This window comes from Dermacentor albipictus, chromosome 9, assembly GCF_038994185.2.
Source record: "Dermacentor albipictus isolate Rhodes 1998 colony chromosome 9, USDA_Dalb.pri_finalv2, whole genome shotgun sequence".
NCBI classification, from domain to species: domain Eukaryota; kingdom Metazoa; phylum Arthropoda; class Arachnida; order Ixodida; family Ixodidae; genus Dermacentor; species Dermacentor albipictus.
The window spans coordinates 50,942,339-50,962,564 of record NC_091829.1 but is presented as its reverse complement, the minus strand read 5'-3'; the positions used below and the strand labels follow the sequence as shown (position 1 = coordinate 50,962,564).

Sequence of the window (20,226 nt, the reverse complement as noted above, 5' to 3'; positions counted from 1 at the left end):
AAATTTCCCACTACGCCACTCTATTGACTCACAAAAGGTGCAACGTGGACCCATATAAAAATTGGCGCAGACGTGCATCACCTTTAAATTTGCCTTTCAGATAAAAAAATATTTATGTACCATTTTCGCTGTGTGCATTGCAGTTGTTACCGATTACGTCGTCGATATTATGTCTGTTAGCAATGCTACTAACACAGTATAATGCCAAAAAAATGTGTCCATACGGATCAATGCTCTTCTCGAAGTCCAGGCCTTGGCCAGCTAATGAACACATGAATTGGAGGCCTCGCCGAATACGAAGCTAGGCGACTCAACGTTGGCTCTCAATACTTCTCGACATTAGTCAGTGCAGCAAATGTTTGTGGCAACAGTTTATCCTGTTTCAATGCTATTAATCATGAAAATGCTGTATCACAGGCTGCTTTCATTTAGTTGTAGACATAGACAAAAACAAATAGACAAAGAACAGAACATGTACAACTGTAGAAAAGAGGCTTTCGGCCAATTGACACCAGTGATTGAGCAGCGGGCAGCTGACTGAAAACAGACACTCTTCGACCCAAGCGACTATTTGCGGTCATATATCAGGCGTCCCATGTAGTGAACTTGGACCAAGAGTAAAAAAAAGAAACAAAGAAAAATTGTACCGATTGCATAGTAGCGGCAGTCATGTGTACTTACAGCCAGTATTTTTTTTTCATCGCGAAATATTAAGGAATGGCTTTTTATTAGTGAACTCTATAATTATTGCTTGAATCGCAAACCTGCCAATTACAATGTTGAAGTGCGCCTTACATATCTTCCGAATAAAGAATTTATTTTGTGCTGAAATGTGCCGGGTCGTTTTCTTCAAGAAAAAACAAAAGCCCGCAAAACACGCGAAACATGAAATAGATGCGCGCTCGCGCGCCGCTACTCAAGCATCTCCAAGCAACCTTTGAAAGATTTACGGCTGCATTCGTTTATTGCCCCATCGTACAAGGCTTCGTCATGCAGGATGGCTCGAGAGATTTCGCGACTTAACTAGCGTGGTGCGGTAAGCGTAAGCATCTGCGGACGCAAGAATGTTGTGCTCGATCATGAGGCACTCGGGATAGCTTTAACATTCGTGCATCATAAAACAAAGCTACAAAGGAAATTCAACCAATGCTAAAAAAAACCGCCCGCAAAAGTGCACGGAACAAAAAAGGCAGCTCTCGGAAGAACAAGAAAGAGCTACTGAGGAGTTACTTTCAATAAAGAATAAACCGACAGCATGTAAGGCGTCTATTCGCCGACAAAGAAACATCCAAAGGTGAAACTGGTTTCGCCACTTATCATTTCTGTCTCTTGAACTTGCCTCTGTCTCTTGTCTCTTTCTGTCTCTGTCTCTTGAAAGACGGAGAACAAAGCAGTTTTTACCTATTTCTATATTTGTCGCAAGTATTTCTATGTAGGGGTAGGGTGATAGCATGAGTTTGCATTAAATATTCACACGTTTTGAGGTTTCACCGTATTCACCAGGTTTGAGCAGTTATTTTCTACTGCCACTTAGAGCACGTGCTCAAACAGGTCACCATCGGAAGCAATACAGTACTTGTTTCTTTCCAACGCTTGTGCTACTGCAGCTTCGACCAACGAAGTCGGAATCTCTCAGCAGACTATGCTTATTTTGGCTTTTGGGGTGTCCGGTGTGTTAGGTTCGCTGCTATACACGCGATCTTCTACGTAGCCCCACAAGAAGTCCAGCGGTGTCATGTTCGGCGACCTTGCTCGCCAGGATACCGGTCCGTGTTCGCCAGTCTACTGTCCAGGAAAACGCTTGTCGAGCCATGCTGGAGAGTGACTGCTACTATGCGCAGGGGCACCATCGTGTTGAAACCAGATGTTCCGAAGGTGCGCAAGTAGAACGTTGCAACAGTCGTCGTTGACGGGGCGGGGCCTTCGAGGATGCCGTTGACGTAGCTTTGAGTCGTAAGAGTACGTGTTGTCAAAAAACATTGGCGCGATGACGTTGCCAGCAAAAATACCGTACCACACATTAAACAACCACTGGTATTAACACCGGGTTTGTGCCAATCAGCGCCGATTCCTACCACTTCAGTAGTGCACGTTGTGAAGATTAACTGGTGCGTTTCTTGAGAAATTAGCCGCACCCATCCAACGCACGCGAATGAAAAAGTCCGGCTCTTCTTCAGAGTTCGTGAAAATTCAATTGGCAAAGTTAAGTCTATTTTTAAAATCTCGGCCTTCAAGTTTTTGCTAAATGTGTGCACGGTACGGGAGCATATGATTTTTTTTAATCCTCTACACTGATGACCTCGAGCTTCCGGACTCCGCGCACGCTACCGTGAGAATTAGCAGCAAATAATGTCAAAGCATCCGTTTCCGCTTCTTGAACTACCCTCCCAGTCCCGCATCGCTTTCTTGTGAAGCGGCCCGTCTCGCAAAGGACTTCGTAAGTTCTAACTATTTTTGACGGTCTAGGGCGTCCTACACAATGCCACATCCGGAAATGCCTGGCTGCCTTTCTAGTCTTGTCATTCCAGTGTTGCCGAGCCAGGATCCTTTTAGCCTTCTGATCATTCGTGAAGGGCATGACTGCTCTTAAAGAACAGGTCACTGGCGTGGTACCGCTGAGACCTCCCGTTATAACCTACGCGCTGACACGTCAAGCTAAATGATTTACTTACCCGACAAAAGCATATGCTGGCCGTACAGATTCGCCAAGACGCATTAGGTGGACACTGCCTGCACAAGGTTGGGTTCTATTGCTAAAAGGAATAAAAGGAACGTACGTTCCGGGCACGCCTATCTAGAGAACAAGACGAGCGTGTAAAATTAGTCCCAAGTGCGCTGTCAAGGTTGCCCGGCTTCGCAATCCCCTCCCCCCTCTTACGGCCCCGCTCCACTGTCGATGCGTCAGTGGCGTGTTCTCATGAGGCCGCGACCATCACATAGCGTGAAGCCCTGTATCGAGCTGCCAGGGCCGCTATCTTGTACACGTTCGAAAATCCGACGTTCGATTTCACCTCACGCGATTGGACTAGCTAGGCCTAAGCCGTGACATCAGCGCAGCCTGCACAATCGCGCGAGGCGAAATGGAACGTCGGCTTTTCGAACGTGTACAAGATAGCGGCCCTGGTGCTGCAAGGAAAGCCTTGTATCCGTGGCTATTTGCTTGAAAGAACTTGAGTAGCGGCCCACGAGCGCGTATCTATTTCGTATTTTGGATGTTTCGCACGCTTTCTTTTTTTCTCGGAAAGACCAACGAGGTAAAGCTTAGCACAGAACAAATGCTTGATGCGGAGGTCATTTAGGTGTCCTACAAGTTTGTAATTTATACGTGTGTGATTCAAGCAATAATGAAAAAGCTGACTAATTCAATACAATTACAGACACTTCGCCATGAAAAAATACTGGCTGTAAGTACACACGACAGCGGTTACCACGCAGTCGGTGCGATTTCTCTAGAGCTCTTGTTTTTTTTTTATATCTTAGCCCAACTTAACTGGGACACCCGGTATAAGCGACCGGTCTTATATATGACTCAATTGAATGAAATTATTTGCATTTCAGATATAAAGCTACATTATAGAGCCTGCAGGAAACAGACCTCTGCTATAGGGCTTGGAATATATTGATAAAATCATCCCGTATTCGTTTCTTCATTCCAAAAATGCCATAAAATTTACGAATCCTTCGTTAACTGTGCATCTAGAACAGATTTTGCAGTTCTGTAAATTGCATGTTTTCGGTAAGCTCAAGCGGATAAATATGATGTTCAAGTGTACATGTTAGCTGAAATTATTCAGCTGTTTACAAGGATTTCTCAAAAGTAATACTTAAACATTAGTGGCCCACTTAAGAGCCGTATATATTACATCACATATTCCTACTTTAGATGTTCTAATTGAAGCAGTGTGCAGTATGCCGGTATTTTTTGTTATTCAGCTACACAGTTGGAAACTTCACGTGGTTTGCAACCCACTTGAATAAAAAATTATTTTCCCAAAAGGTAGTCTGTTGCTTAGTGTGTAGAACTTGGCTGTATTAGCTTCAGTAAAAGAATTTAAGCTTATCATGTTTCTTACAATGAATACCAGTTACCAGCATTAAATTAGTGTTTTCGGTCAAGTCGTGACAAACAAGCAGATATCAAGCCAATGATAAAATGCCTCATTTGATTTCTGTTGTCAATACATTGCTTGTTCGCTTCTTTTTATCCTCTTTTTTTGCAGTGACTTATCCTGCCTATAATTTGATCAAGGAAAACCGAGCGATTACGTAGGATCTGCTAGCAGATGTTCGTCCCCTATAAAAATGTCATAAGAATACAAGCCACGAGATCTCTGCATATGAGAGAACTATACCTCTCATAACCCTCTCCTGCGCATTTTTCTGTTCTATGAGTTTTGGGTTTCAGGTTCTCGTCTTGTGATATACGCTGACCTTTCGAAGCCATCGCAGTCACTAGCGCAGAAAATGTCAAACGTCCTCGTGGATTCTGCTCAAAATTACGGGACGCAGCCCGAGAGAGTGGTAATCCGAGGCGATGCGGGACAAGTAAGCCCTTGAGAATTCTGCGGAACTCGTTGACACCCCTATTCCAGTTAGCGCTCGCATCGTGCTCGCCTTCACCCCATAAAACTCATTCTGCAGGTCTTGGTTGACAAGCGAGCACTTACAGATTTACTCCCCCCCCCCTACTCCTTTCTGCGTGCTTAAGGAGTAGCGTGGGAGCCAATGATAGGATCAGGGCAGCAGGTTGAGCTTGATGAACAGTGGAGAAACGCAAAACCCTTTAAACGTTCCATCGCCTCATTATGACGACAAGCCAAATTTGAAAACGCAAGACGTAAGAACAAAGGTCTTTAAAAGTTCACTTCAATAGTTAACTGCCAAACCCTGATATAATTCTGCGCATTATGCGCTAGGTTTGAGGGCAGATAGGAAAGATAGGGAGGTCAAAGGGGCGCGTGTCCGGTTTAATGCCAAATGCAGGGGGGTGTGGGTTAAGGTACAAAAATAAAGATGCACTGTTCAGTTAGCATCGCTAACATGAGAAAACAAAAAGTGTCACAACAAGTAAAACCGACACATAGCGATGGCACAAGTGTCCGTTTTCACTACTCATCCAAGAAAAACAAAACCAGAAGAACCTGCGCTACCAACCATTAGCCCCTTCCACCGCGAACTATTACGCACAATTGGTAACCATATCAGTGTTACACAATGATGCTGGAAGGTGCTGCTGAGTGCAGTAGAAAAAAGTCAATTTACGTTGATACTCTGCGCATTTGCTACTCCATCCTAAATACTAAAAATAAAAAAATGTATAAATTTGTGTTGATTCATGATGTCACGTTTCTTAATAAAAACAATTTTCTTACACCCCGCAAGAAATATACATAAGCATACTGCTCATTGCAATTGTTACGGCGACGAATAAAATTATATGATCCTTTTAAAGAACGTGACAAGGACAGCATCCAATCAGATTTAGTAGTGCCTTCAGCAAAGTAGTTACGTGTAGCAATACTTAATACATAAAAGTGAAATGAAGCAACAGACTCTATGCAGGGAATTCACTTTGTTCTATGTTACATATCTGGGCTTTTTTTTCCTTGCCTCCACTGGAGCGAGTGACAAAAGCAAATCACGAACGCATCTTTGCACAAACTCACTGAATAGGTTATAACAGTCGTCCTGAAGGGTTTAGGCTGTGGCTGCGACAGCATTTCGGTAGGAATACTACTACCGCCACCAATACAGGCGCGCAGGTGAATTATTATCCCGCGCGCTTATTGCTGCCCTTCAAATATACAGAATACGCCCTGTGTGATACAGACGGCGTTTGCGGGCATTTCTAAATGGCTGATGTTGTTCAAACCACGACCTTAACACAACCATTCATAGTCTCATGTTAACATTCTGGCTGATGCAACAATCTGGCGAAATGCGCATTTTATGAACTTCTTTCTTTTTAACAGATATTCACTTGAATATATTCGAATACTGTGTGAGCCATTGGGTGTTGTGGCATAGGTTTGTTGAGGACGCAGTGACGACTATCGAGTACATTGGGAACTACCGACATAGACTGCTGATATGATCTCGTTAAAACTAAAAATTACCGTTATTTTACATAATTGTTAACTAATTGGACGTATTGACGGAATTTTAGGCATCCGTATATAACCATAGTCACAATAGGCTTCACGTTGGAGCTCACGTAGCGGACATGCCCCATTTAGAAGCATCTTGCGATACATCGGCCCTGGAAAAATCCTGTCTGTTTCAATTGCTGGGTTCGCTCCTGCCGCTTTCGAATCACCAAGGGATGCATTTGAAAGGAGCAATATGATTAAGTCAATGATTTGCGGTGGAATACGCATGTCCCTGCCGGAATAACCTTAAGGTTATGAAAAAGAAAAAATCACTATGACCTTTCACAGTTTTATGCACTTTATTTATAGTCCATCTGATCATATCTTTCTTTTCGGGAGGAAAGATACATTGCAGTCAGGAATAGTGCATCACCCGGCCAGTTTAAATCTCTCTAGCTCTTTGTAGCTTCGGTACCTGTTCTTTAAAGCTTTTGTAATGACACTCTTGTGGGTTCAAAAACAATTACCTTATATAATACCCAACAGAACACCTGTTATATTGAAAGCAGTGGCACAGCATTTATAGCTTACTTCTCTGCACCTCGCTTACTGTCTGCAATTCTGTCACTATATAGTTGCAGCCATTAGAAATAAAAACAAATGGCGGTGGTGTTCTTACTCTCTTTGCTAGAACATGCAGTTACATAAAGCAGGGCGGACAATTCATCAGGGGCTGAAATGTAATGCTTGTATCTACAAAACTGTTCTCAAAACCAGAACCACATTTAGGAACAGCTGCTGATGGGGCTGTTGCGCGCATTAATAGCGAAGGCAGCTAACCCACACCGAACGCCTCTTACAAATGATAAGTTTTGCGAATTTGGCCTCAAGACTGCTCTAAAGTAATAAAAAAAGTATTTTCGTGACTTTTATTATGGATACGTGCACGTCGTCACTATGTGGAGTAGATTTTGTTTTGTGCGGCAAATTCAACTCGCACTGCTATGGCTTCCAGTGGTTATTACACCAATATTTGAGAAGATCTTAGTGTGATAAGTATTCACATCACAGCATGTGTGATAGCGCTCAACTGTGGCTTCCGTGATACACATGAGTGGCACACATGACTCAAGCCAGTCAGTACAAGGAACGAGTGCAGATTGTTACTTCGTCCAGCCAGGATAACACAATATACGGACCAGTGCTGCATTTTCTCCCCAGTAAGCTCAACAACGATTTGTACTTCCTCACTTGCTTGAATTGCAGACCCCACCAATGTTCACTCGATTTGGTGGTGCCAAACACTAGGCCAAAGGCGCGTGTTGTCTAGATCACTATAATTATTTTTGGCAGCTACTAAACGCCATGATGCGAAGGAAACGGGACGTTTTTCCAGAGGCTTCCCGCTGGGCAAGTAGCCTGCCAAGGGCATGTGGTGAGGTGTCACGAATCCGGACCTGCGGCTTAGCTAGATCAGAATGCGCAAATGTTATGAAATGTCAGACGCTAGCAGCCCCTTGCTTCTTAGAAGTGCCAACGTTTTTTCAGCTGTTCAGTATCAGGGGGACCAAGCTAACAGCAACCCATTTAAAGGATGCATAACTGCACAAAGGTTAAGCTTTTGTAGTAATTGATGAAACCTAGATAGGCCTGTAGCTTCTTTACGTTCTGCGTAGCTGGGCCTGCGAGTACAGTTCTGCCTTTGGCGGGTTTGCGCGAAGACCCGCTGCACTTGCGAACGTGGCCTAGGTAATTCATTTCGAGAAAAAAAAACTCGCACCTAGACAACATCAGTCGCAACCCTACATCTCTGAGCCTTTCCAACACTCGGTAAACGTTTTTCCTTTCGATATTCCCGAAACCCTGAGTGGGCAAGTTCAAGGGGGACAAACTATTTAAAAAACTGCAGATAATAGAGTGCGAGTGAGTCATCCAGCCAATCAAGTCGTCACAATGGGCCACACCGATTACCTGTACTGAAACGGGATGGTCGTGAGCGCCTGTGTGGCGACGGTGAAACAATAAATGCATTCATGCCACAGAAAACATACCCAATTCCCATCATGGGATAACTGTTTACAGGAAAACGTGAAGAAATGCCCACATTCTTGATCGTTGCGCTATAAAAATGCTACAGTGGTGCTTGCTTCTTTCGGTGTATCACTAAAACCTTGGTAATAAATGGCTAGGGCCCAGCGTTGCACATGATAGACTGAGCCGTCTAGCTCTGCAGACTGAAGTACGTGCTGTACACACCCCCACTGCAAAATACCAGGTAGTATCGCGTTTAATAAGAGCTGCAATGAGCGAGCTGTGGCCGCAGCTACACTCTCGACAAAAAAAAAAGAAGTGAAGAGGGTTTCGCCATTCCGGGAATGAGCATACCCCCGTGCTTTACGCTGTCTGGTTTCTTTGTGGAGAGATAATAGAGTCGCACGCTGAGTAGCCCATAAATCCTTAGCCCTTAGCGCATCGTGCTTCATCGTGGACCACAGTGCCCTAGCATCGTAACTGTTCTTATTTGTTTCTTGTAAGGAAATAAGAATGAGACGGTCTGTTTAGTACGCCATATGAATGAACTACTTCTGTTCCCACACCCCAATTTCGGTCGTCGTCTTCCTCAACTTAAAGAAGGTGTCGCTTTAGGCACTTAATAATTCTTGTCCCTTTTTTTATTGTTAATCCGGTATGCAGCGATAGCTGCTCGGTGGGCCAGTGTATTATCGCTCCGCGAAAAATGTAGATAATCCAAAGTAAGGTGTATGCGCGTTGCTCTAATGGCGACACCCTCCACACATTTTTCTTTACAGCCTCGCTGCACCTGCTCGCATGTTGCAGCTCATATTGACCGCGATAGTAAGCGTTCCTCATCTGACCCGCCTCATCTGGCACACAAAGCGCGGGGCGGATTATGAAACGTAGTTTTAAAAGCTTCTTAGAAGTGGCATAAATTTTTTTTTTCTGTAGTGGTCCAAGGAATGAGACACAATTTGCCGGAGCTCTCGGAATAGAGAAAATTTGCTGACAGTTTTAAAAAAGGGCTTCCTCAAAAAATATGACGGAGGCAGTTCGCTGACGATACCACATCCCAGTTAGTAGCGCTGACCTTTGCAGAACGCTTAATTTAATTGCACTCTTGTATACCGCCCTCCCCCCCCCCTCTTTACTGCCCGGAGATATGAAGATTTACTTAGCGAAACTGACAGTCAATTCGTTCAGCTGCAAAGCTGTCGTGCTTCGCGCTCCTATGCCTCATGGAAGTTGTTTCACTTGGGAGCATCAGGTACGCTTCGGAGTAAGTAAATTAATTATAAAAATGCGGAGAGCTGCATTTTTATTTTCTGAAAGTTGTGTGCGTCTGCCGTCACGTTAGTGTTTAATAGTATGGCTTGTGACCAAATGTTATACCGTTGTGAACCTCGTATAGCTTCAAGGCCTCGGTGCTAATTTGAAAGATAGATTTATTTAATGCAAGGCGGGGCGGCATAAGCCAGGGCTGAATGAAGCCTACTCATGGGCAATCGCTGGCCAAGGCTCCCAGGCTAACCCCGTCTGTAGCAGCATCTCTATCACCACCTAAAATTCAGACGCCCAAAATTTTTATCTGAACTTCATTCATTCCTTCTTAGAAACAGCACGGGAAACGACAGCAACACAGAAACTTTGTTATTGCGCTTCTATTTATCTCTTCTCGCCTTGAAACTAGGCCTTGTAGATGGTTGTTTAGAATAGCACAAGAAACGCTGCCACATACCATATTCTAACGTCATGACCCGTATTTGAACAAAGGTAAGTAGGTCAATCGAGCCTGACGGGTGTAAATGACAATATATAGGAGCGAATTAATTTTATCATTACCGAAATTGCCTCTATACCAAACGTCTGGGTCAAGAACTGGACATACGCGAATGCTGCTTCTGTTAAAATACGTGCGCATTATTATTACCATCTATGAGTGAAAGCGTATACAGGTGTAATCTGTGGCTTTACTCTTCTTATGAGGCAGCACCTAACCCAAGGTCGTAGCGCTGGTATACATTCTGTACATTTTCTGCCACATCTCGGTCGGCAGTCTAAGCGGCAATATTTACTCATGCGCTCGTTCCGTCCAGTTCTAGATGTGGTATTTACGAATGAATCGAATCGGAAGGCGACATTTCCTAGCGATATCGTGTCAACGAAATTTGTATTGCAATACCTTTTTATATTTAAACGCGAGCATTGCTCGGGGGGGGGGGGGGGGGTCGTGTGTTTGAAGCGGGCAGGCCATTCTACTGCTTCTAAATGAAATAATGGAACTATAATGGAAATATTATGCATTCGCTTACTGATGCTACTGCTTTATCTCTGCAGAGTATACCAACCCTTTCCTTTTTCTTTTTTTTACAGTGAAGACTCACTGAGAATGTTCTCCGGAATTCTTCAGTATCAGTTCAGCTTATTTCCTTAAAGGCTCCCATTTCAGGGGGCCTTACATAAGGGGTGGGATTATATTTCGAATAAGAAAAACAAACAGCGAAGATTAGTTAACGTTGAAGATGAGTTACGCGTTCTTGGAAAGCAGACGATCCTCTGTTTATTGTCACAACCTAATGTGAAAGATATTCTCCAACCTTTTTTTCTTTTCTTTTTGAGGCGAAGTTTGTTACACACCACTGCCATTTCTGTTGTAATATATGTTTCCATGGTATCTCTAACGATCCGTTATTTTGACCTGTTGAGGCTATATCTCGAGTATTGTAGAAAAAGAGCCTGCTCATATTTTTTCTGCTCCCTACTAGTATGAAATTTCCGCCGCGAAATGACAATATATAGGAGACATATATATATATATATATATATATATATATATATATATATATATATATATATATATATATAGGAGACATATATATATATATGGCTGATAGTCCTGCATGTGATGTTTGCGCATGCGAGGAGAACATTGACCACATATTGTGCCATTGTCCTCAATTTCAAGCCCAAAGACAGTATTTGTCCGACACATTGAGGAAACTAGACGATCGTCCTCTGAGTGAACAGACAATATTAGAGCACCGTCCCGACCGATCATCGGCTCAGAAGGCAGTGAAGGCACTTTTGTGTTTTCTCAGAACTTCTGGTTTGCTCGAGCGACTTTAACTGAAGTGCTGTCCGTACGCGTACCTACACCTTCTCTCTCCCTTCTTTCTCTTCCCCTTCTCCCTTCCCCCAGTGTAGGGTAGCCAACCAGACTATTGACTGGTTAACATCCCTGCCTTCCTGTATTCTTCTCTCTCTCTCTCCCGCCGCGAAAAAGCACTGTATAAGTGACTGAATGTTTGGAAATGAAGCCTCGACTTTCACCGCATAAAGCACACCCGATGATGAATTGGTTGCGGTGAAAGAGATTGCATGCGCGCTTTTTTTTATAATTTGTAGGCGACCTTGCGATATTCACGCGGTGTTTTTCCAAACGCAAGAGTCTGGCGAAGTGTTCACGTATCGCTAAAGCAGAAAAGTTTACTTCTCTTGGATGGCTGCCCCGTGTATCAAATGCGAAACATATTTCAAAGTGTTTTCTCCTTCTTCTCTCTATCAGCGACGTCTCATATCTTAGGCAACCACCACGGAATGAACACTGCGTCTGTAAACACCACCTCTGGCAATGTACCCAAGGGCAACTTTGACTAAGCCAACACGATGCTCCACTGGCACGACTATTACTAAAGTTTGGCGCATTATACTCATCCACCTGATTGATGACATTTTGATTGCACCTTCATCGCTTGCCCGTCAGGAGCTTCCGACCTGCTTTGCCAGACAAATACACATAAAATTTAGAGTTAAGTTTTGTGCGTCAGGAATGACAAATGACTCTTTAGTGCTCATGGCGCAGGTCGCGGTGACATGCCTCGAAGATCGGTTTATCGCGCCAGCGTTACAGCATGATTGGTGTCTTCTTATCTATAAAGCTTGGCAGTGCCATCTGTGCAGTGTCACTGTCATTTCTTTGTCACTAGGACTATCCATTTTCCCTTAATAACAAAAATATTTTTAGCAAAGCAGCCGGTGTCTGTCGTTTAGGAGAGCGTGGCGCGCAATTTCAATTGCAAGCTGTGGAACAAGCAAACGCAGGCAATGAAGTGCGCCAACTCAAAACATTCCGAAGGAATGCACAATCATGCACCCTTCGTTGCGTCTCCGAATAGACCGAGGATATTTTCAAAGCATGGGGCGCAGATGTTTGCACACTGTCCGAAATATAGAGTATATTGCTCCGCACGTCACATGCAATCACAGAAACTTGGCTGTTCGCATTCATACTTCTTTTTTTTTCGTTACGAGGTTATCGCAATAAACCAGAGAAGCGCTCACTGCAAAGTACACACACTAAACATTTTTACGCCCTTATGGGTGTAAATAGGGGTGCTTTCGGCATTTACACCCATGCCCACACCCTTCTAGCACCCTTTTCGGCCAAAGCACCCTATCACAAGGGTGGATACCACACATAAGGTGTGAGTTTGCTCAAAGAAGGGTGTTAAATCGACGCCTGAAGGGTGTTGAACGTATTGATGCATAAATCTGAGTAACGTGTACACGTCCACGCATTGAGCAATGTGTGTATGTATTGCATTTTTATTGCGAAAGCGTTTCATGGCCTTTCAGGTAGGAAAGGTGGCGTTCTCCGCAACAACAATCCATACGGGACCCTGCTCAGGCCTATCTTGTCATTTCCCTTGAAAGCATTCAGAACCGCGCCGCCCGCTTTCTTCTCTCAAATTATTCACTTCATTTAAGCGTCATGTCCATGAAAACAACACTAGGTGAACCTGATCTTTGGTTACGTCGCAAATACTTTCGTCTCTGTCTTTTTCATAGAATATGCTAATTTAACCCTTCTCGTAAAAAAAATCTTTTCACCACACCAAGTTCTCGTCTCGCATCGACCATCAACACAAAATTGATGTGCCATTCTTCCTTTTTGCCAAGAACAGCCACTGAACGCAACCGCCTTCCCGCCTCCACAGTCTCAATTTGTGACACCACTAATTCAAGGTTGCCGTTGAAATTATCGTATGGTTTGATTTTCTATTTTTGCGCTGCATTGCAATTATTGCATATTTTCACCACTTCTTTCTGTTGTGCCTACTAGGCCTTGAATGTATATAATAAATAAATAAAATGTGAAGTCATCACCGTCTTGTATGACGTCAGTAGTGATACAGAAGGTAGTAAATACAACAACTTTAAGTATGAGCAATTATGGGTAAATAATGTGAAATAATGTGAATAAGGGTGGAATAAATTGCATTAAGGTTCGTGCAAACTATAGCACGGTGGATTACGGGAGATTAAGGTAGAATTGTGAAGAACACGTGACAATGTATGAACTAACGTATCATGGTCACGTGACAATTGCAAGTGTAGATGCGTGAAGCGATCAAGTTTTCCCATTCCTAAGTGACTGTCGATATTTCTTCAAGGATTGTGATGTTACTGGCATGACGGCCACTCCAAAAATGTATCATCCAGAAAAACAACGCCCTTTCACTTACAATTCCATTATCATTATTTTTCGTGCTCACAGGAATATTAACATGCAATTAAACACTTCTAGAAAAACTGCAGTAGCAGAGCGAAAACACGAGAGCAACTTGCGCAATTCTGCACTAATATTTCGGTGCCCTTAATAGCCCAACAAAAAGTGGTGAAATGGAAGAAGCTGTTTGGATACATTGCTGAACAAACAGGGACGTGCTGTTGGACGAGCCTCTGCTGTACAATGGCATCAACGTACAATTTGCATGGTGAATCCATAAAGAAGACTTATAGAGGCGAGATCACGTTGGAAGTTCTCAAACCCGAATTTCCACGTACCTTGCCTAATTCATTCAGAGGTTTACTAAGCTACTGATCTGCTTTCTAAGTGCACCCTCAAATACAGCTTGTAAGGCTGAGCCTATATATTAAGGGCTGGTGTCGTCAACGCTCTAATTTCTTATCCAGAGCACACGCACTTGCAAACGCAGTCTTCCGTCTCCTCATGAATGTTTACGCGTCGCTGTCACACGACCAAGATGTGAGCGTCTTTATCGAGCCATGATATCGCTGAAACTACGCTGTGACCTCGCAAAGTTGCTTCGTTCGGACGCAGCGAATAATCTAATTGCACCAGCAGAAGAGCGCCGATCGTCTCGCTCACGGTCCCGATTTGTGTACTGTACCCTCAGTGATGCAGCACAGACTGCGCCCCCCACCCCAAAATAAAATGCCCGGCACAAAACGTAGTAACAACTACCCGCCTCACCGCTCTAGTTAGAGACCACAACGAAGCAGCAGCAAACAGGCGGCCATGCGAGCAAGCAAACCTGTCAGAATAAACGTTCAATTTGCGCGGCTGCCCCATGCCCAATGAAAAGCGACCGGAAGTGACGGCCGACGCTGTACCATCACTTCGGCGCCCGGCAGGACGGGAAGGCGGAAGCTGCGCCATCATGCTCGTTTGTGCGTGCGTTCGCGTCGCGCGCTGTGCGAGATAATTTTAAACGGGTGATTAGTTTTGCGCGCGGGGTAGAAAAAGATGTGGCCCATGCTTTGTGTATTACTTGTGCCGCACTTCAAAGCAAAGCGTTCGTACGCACTGGAAGATGGATCCACGAAGGCTGAAACGAGAAGTTGCAACGTGTCCGGTCGGCAGTACTGGCATGATGGAAACTTTCAGGCAAGTGCCCGTTTATTTGGTATTTGTTTTGTTCGCTTTAGAATTATCTCACTGTGATCTCGTAGCATAATTCATAATTCGCTGATGTAAGAGCAAGAGCAGCTGCACTCCTACTAGGGCAAGTTAACTACCTCGATCCCGTCCCGTGTGACTAATGTTTGTCAAATTTACATCGGGCGTGGTGCGCCTGTATAGTTACGCTTTGTTTCTCAGCGCGTGAATGTTCATTGATGTGATTCTCTTGTGCATTCAGCGCGGCTGCTTGTAATGCGGTCGTTCGCACTTCAGTTAAATGTGGTCGACCACTTTTGCGTCGCGTAGAAAAGGACTGGCTTAGCCACCTTTCGAAGGAACCGGCGCGGTATTTGTTCTCCCTGATGCGGTCGCGTGCTGCTGTTGCTGCTTGCCGGACGCCTTCAGCATTTTATCGGCTCGCTTTGTCTGTGCGCGTGCTCGCGCTCGGCTTGATTTGTGTGTGCGTGCGTGCGTGTGTGCGCTCAGCTCAGCTCGCTTTGTGTGTGTGTGTGTGTGTGTGTGTGTGTGTGTGTGTGTGTGTGTGTGTGTGTGTGTGTGTGTGTGTGTGTGTGTGTGTGTGTGTGTGTGTGCGTGCGTGTGCGCGCGCGCGTGCGTTCAGTACATGCCGGTTTGTATGGACCGGCGTGTTTGCGCGTGTCTAGTGCGTACGTGTTTTGTTTGTGTGTTGTCTGTGGGTCGATGTGTGTGCGTGCACGTGTTAGCGTGTCTGCCTGCATGCATGTATGTGTGCTTGTTTGTGTTCATCAATGTGCGCGTGCGCGCTTTTGTGTCTGCGCTTTGAGAGTGCGTATACTTGTGTGTGCGTGTGGATGCGTTTTGTGTGCATGCGTATGTATTGCATGAGGCCGGTAGAGTTTTACTCGCAATAAAACTCTTCCGATTTGGTGCAGCGAGTGTTCCCGCCTGAAAGCCGAGTTTGGTTTCAAGCCACCCTGGACAACTGCTGTATGAGGCGCCGTTTCTCGGGAGGACCAGTGGGAAGGCGCCAAGTATACGCTTCGTCCTTTTTCCTCCCATGCCCTGATGAATCGATATCCTTGTTTTTTATTGTGAAAGGAACGTTACATCCAGAGCATAAATAAATGATTAAGAAATCTCGTAGTGTGTTTCGCCATTACAATAATTCCGATCTTAAAGACGTGGATTTCCCATTAGCCCACATTTCTTTTGATGCAGACAACCGCTGAAATTGTTAGCGGCAGGTTATTCGAGACGTTCTACGTATATAGCAATTGTCTTCAGGAGCTTTAATGAATATTGAAAATTTGAAGTGTTGTGCTTTAGAGGTATCATATATAAGCTTTAGGTCTCCGGGTAATTTGCATGCCCTTCAAGAGCTGTCGCCTATAGCCCTATTGAAATTCGTAACTACAGTTTGGAGCACTGGGGAAGCTAGAAGGCTTGCCCTGGCTCTCGAGAAAGTGTTTAAGCTGGAGGTGTAGGTTGAGGAGTTTGGGGTTGGTAACACAAAGGATTTTTTATGCCTTAGCAGTAGGAGTGACACAGGATAAAAAAAATGTATGTGTGTCAAGCACAGGAAGCTGCTCATGTGGTAGAAGCATGTGTGCGTGTGTGTGTGTGTGTGCGCGCCCATGCATGCGTGCGTGTGTGTGAATTCTCTCCTCAAAAGGGAGTATGTGTGTAAGTGAGCTATTTCATTGCTGGTCTGTTTGCCAAGAATTGGCAAGAAAACACAATAATCAATTTAACTTGAAATAATAAACTTCAAAGCATACTGGCGTACTGGCGACAGCAGCATACAAGCATGCAGCTGTGTGACAATCTTAATGCATGACTGCAACATCTGGAAGGAGGCTTGCTTCTTCTTCAGTAAGCAGCACAAAGTCCATATTCTTGGCTTTTCTCGTGCAAACCAAAACGAGGCTCATTGCCAATGATCTTGTCTTTTGCTCTAATAGCATTTGTTTATCTTGTACTTAGAGCGTTGTTTCTCGCAGGTCATGCAGATGGTAGCAGCGATTTCACAGTGCCCAGCCTTGGCGCCCCCCATCAAGAGCAAGCCACTTGCGTTCGCCTTCAGACAGATGGTTAACGTCTTCTTGAAAGCGGTTGAGAAGACAACATTGTAAGTAGATATAGTTGTGTAGTGTAATATAATAAGTCAAGTTATAATTTAAAACTCGGGCTCCTTGGCCGCCTAAGCTTGATATGATGTGCAGTTGTCGGTGGTTGTAAATATTGCCGATGGTACAGTGCATACTGCAGGCATGACTGCTGATCCAAAGTATACATTTGCATTTTCTTGATGGTCGTTCATAATGAGGATTTTCTTTGTGCAAGAATATTCACAGAATGCCGGGGCATTGTAGCATCATATTCTTTATTTTGCATTAACTGCTAATTTCGTATGACCTTCCTGCTACCAATTTATTTGCAGGAAAGGAATATTTGTTTACTCTCTGCAATGAGCTTGTTATTTGCTCATTGCATTACACTCTTCTACCTTTAATTTATTCCCATATAATTATCAAAACCTTAAAATTTCAGCTGTTTTTATTTTGAATACAATATCAAAATCAAAATGCACCGGATTGCAATCTAGACTGCACGGGATTTGAAGAAATTACAAGAAACCAGGACCTCTCGGGAGCGTTAAAGAAACGTTTCCGCAGGTAATGTGCCTAATTATACTGAGCTAGCTGCTCACGAAAATTGCAAGCATATTTCATTTCACATAGTTTTGCAGGATATAGCAGGCCTATTGTAGTCTCTGAGCACAACCTTACCTCATTTGCATCATGAAAATGTCTCATGCTTAATTTGTGACAAGTTTTGAAAAATGAATGTATCATAATTTTGAAACTACACAAAGTATTGGTTGAGGCTAGACAGTTTTCAAACAACTTGACCATGTTGAACTTAGCCATTACAGGACGGAAAAAAAAACATGCACAGGAGCACTCATTCAATGAAATGTGATGCTTGTGGTTATTTTCCACATGCAAAATGTACTTTTAAGCGAGAGAGGGCAGGTAGCCAATTTACAACCATTGTGACTCATGCGGATAGTAGCAACACAGGATGAGAAATGGTTGTCTCTGAGGTTCATTGAATATGTGAAAACTCATATACAGTACCCCCCCCCCCTATGAGGGGTAACCGTGCAATATGTTTTGGGCAAGAAAGACGATTGTTCTAGGAGACAAGAAATTTCAGTCTCTAGTTGAGAGGCTACAGAAAGAAGGACCATGTAAATAGTCACAGATTAACATACACTGCATCGGAGTGGCATCACAGTTTAGAGCATGAAGTGGGAGCATGAGAAAGGATAGTAAGCTTAAATAAGGGAATACTACTTGTCAGTGCATTGCCAAGCTAACCCATTGAAAGAAGGGGGCGTGCTCTAAGAAAAATAGTTGACAACACATGCTAAATTTTCGAGGAAAGTATGCCAAAATGCCCATTCTTACTAAATTAGTAAATAAGAAATACACGATAAATTTTAGGATTCAGAAAGTGTCTAATAAACCGCATTGGAGAGTTGGATATTGTTGGGCTGGATGCATGTATTGCAGGGCAAATGAGAATGCCAGTGGGGATTCCCTCATTTTCATTTTGTGTGCACTCTCTGTAAGAGAGTTCTCTTTGTCTCCTAGTGTAATAATGTTGTGTAAAAACAGTCATTTTTTAATGCCTTGTGCATTTCACTCTTAATGTGCAATATCCCGTAAGCTTCTCACCTGCAGTACTTATAAAGTGTAATGCAGATATATTGCAGATTTCATAATGTCAATTTTGTATTAAGGTAACATACACACTCTTGGACAAATGTCTGTTGTTGAGAGATGTCATTGGTAGTCTTTAAACTTTATTCACTGTTATTTTCTATGGTGAAAAGGCTACTGTAAATTTATGTTTTTGCTGCTGTATGTGCCTTGTGTTCACAATGACATAGTGGTTTAGCATTCACAGTAACATGCAATTCCTTAATTTGCAAAATAGAAACTTCTACCTTTCACTTGTCTTGCCCAGTTGCCTGAGCGGTGCATTCTGCCCAGTCACATTAATTAAGTTTGTTACTTTGAGGAGCTTGTTGCTTTATCAAATTTTCCGCAAAGTACATGTGTAATTGCACGGACTGAATTCTCATGATTCTCTTCTTATTTTGCTAATGCAGGCTGCAAGATTCCAGCAATGCCATGCGCTGCATTTATTGGTCAAGATGCTCAGAGAATGGAGTCCCTGCACCTCGTGGTTAACCGTGACCATTTCTTTTTCTTTTGAAAAACTAAAGGCCATTTGCTGCATCACTTGCATTTTTGCAGCTCAGATGTGTACTATATTTTTCCAATTTTGAATCAATATTGGTTATTCAGTATAAAAATGACGTACAGTGTGAACGACAAGGACTGCGAGAGACACACTCCACTGACTTTCAACAATATTTTATTGCGTTGCCACATCGTGTGTGTATACACAGAGGGGTCATGTGCAGAAAATGAAAGCCAGACACAAGGGGTGTTCTAACAGCAAGTCATTGTAAAAAGAACATGGTCACTTGAAAAAAAAAACATCACAATTTCTATCTGTTTAGATACAAAATTTCACTAGGGGGCAGCGTGATAGAGGGGGCACTATCGCACACACTACCCAGTTTTCTGGTGAAATCAGCCTCAATAATTTACCGGGTGAGTTGTGTCTCGCTAAAACTTCCGTATCTTAAAGAGGGGCATGCAGCCGCAGTCCCGGCAATGAATGCCCAAGTGGCCTTGAACAGTGTTATGGACGTTGTTATAGTGCTCTCTTAAACGATCATTTAGGCGCCTGCCTATCTGTCCAATATATTTACTGCCGCAAAATTGGAATTTGGGAAACCACATTCATTGCACCCATCGCAAAACGTTTTCTGTGCTCGGCAGAGCAACAACTCTGACGTGATTTAGGCGCGTTTACACACTTACAGAGCCTTGCCGGCTTTTCCGGGGCTGAGAAAAGGACTGTGATTTCTGCAGGTCCCCTAATCTTTTTTAGCCTATGGGAGACATCATGAACATACGGTAGCACTGCAAACCTGTGTCTTTCAACCGGCTGGTTCCTTGACCGAGCGTGCTCATCATGTTTTGTGCACTTCAGAAGCTGTTCCGCTATGGCTGAAATTAAGGCCAAAGGGTAGCCAACCCAAGAAAGGCAATCAGCCTGTGCAGCAACGCTATGTTGCATCTCTTGTGAGCAAGATTTATTGAGGCTGTTAAGGAGGCAAAGCTTCACAATATCTCATTTGACTTTGTTGGACAGACAGGCAGGGTCTAAACAATCATTTAGAAGAGCACGATAACAACGTCCATAACACCGTTCAAGGCCACTTCGGCATCCTTTGCTGGGACTGCGGCTGCATGCCCCTCTTTGAAGGTACGGAAGCTTTAGTGAGACCGG

At 43.8% G+C, this 20,226-nt stretch overlaps 2 long non-coding RNA genes across 7 annotated transcripts in view; one reads left to right on the top strand and one right to left on the bottom strand.

Annotated features, from left to right (window-relative positions):
• The window catches only part of LOC135911933 (uncharacterized), a 469,826-nt gene that overhangs the window by 27,549 nt on the left and 422,051 nt on the right, over nt 1-20,226 (bottom strand). The gene's annotated exons all lie outside the window — the stretch shown is intronic.
• On the top strand, nt 15,477-19,297 carry LOC135911916 (uncharacterized). The gene is made up of 3 exons (XR_010567501.2): nt 15,477-15,821; nt 16,791-16,918; nt 18,971-19,297. It is a non-coding gene; the product is annotated as an uncharacterized lncRNA (long non-coding RNA).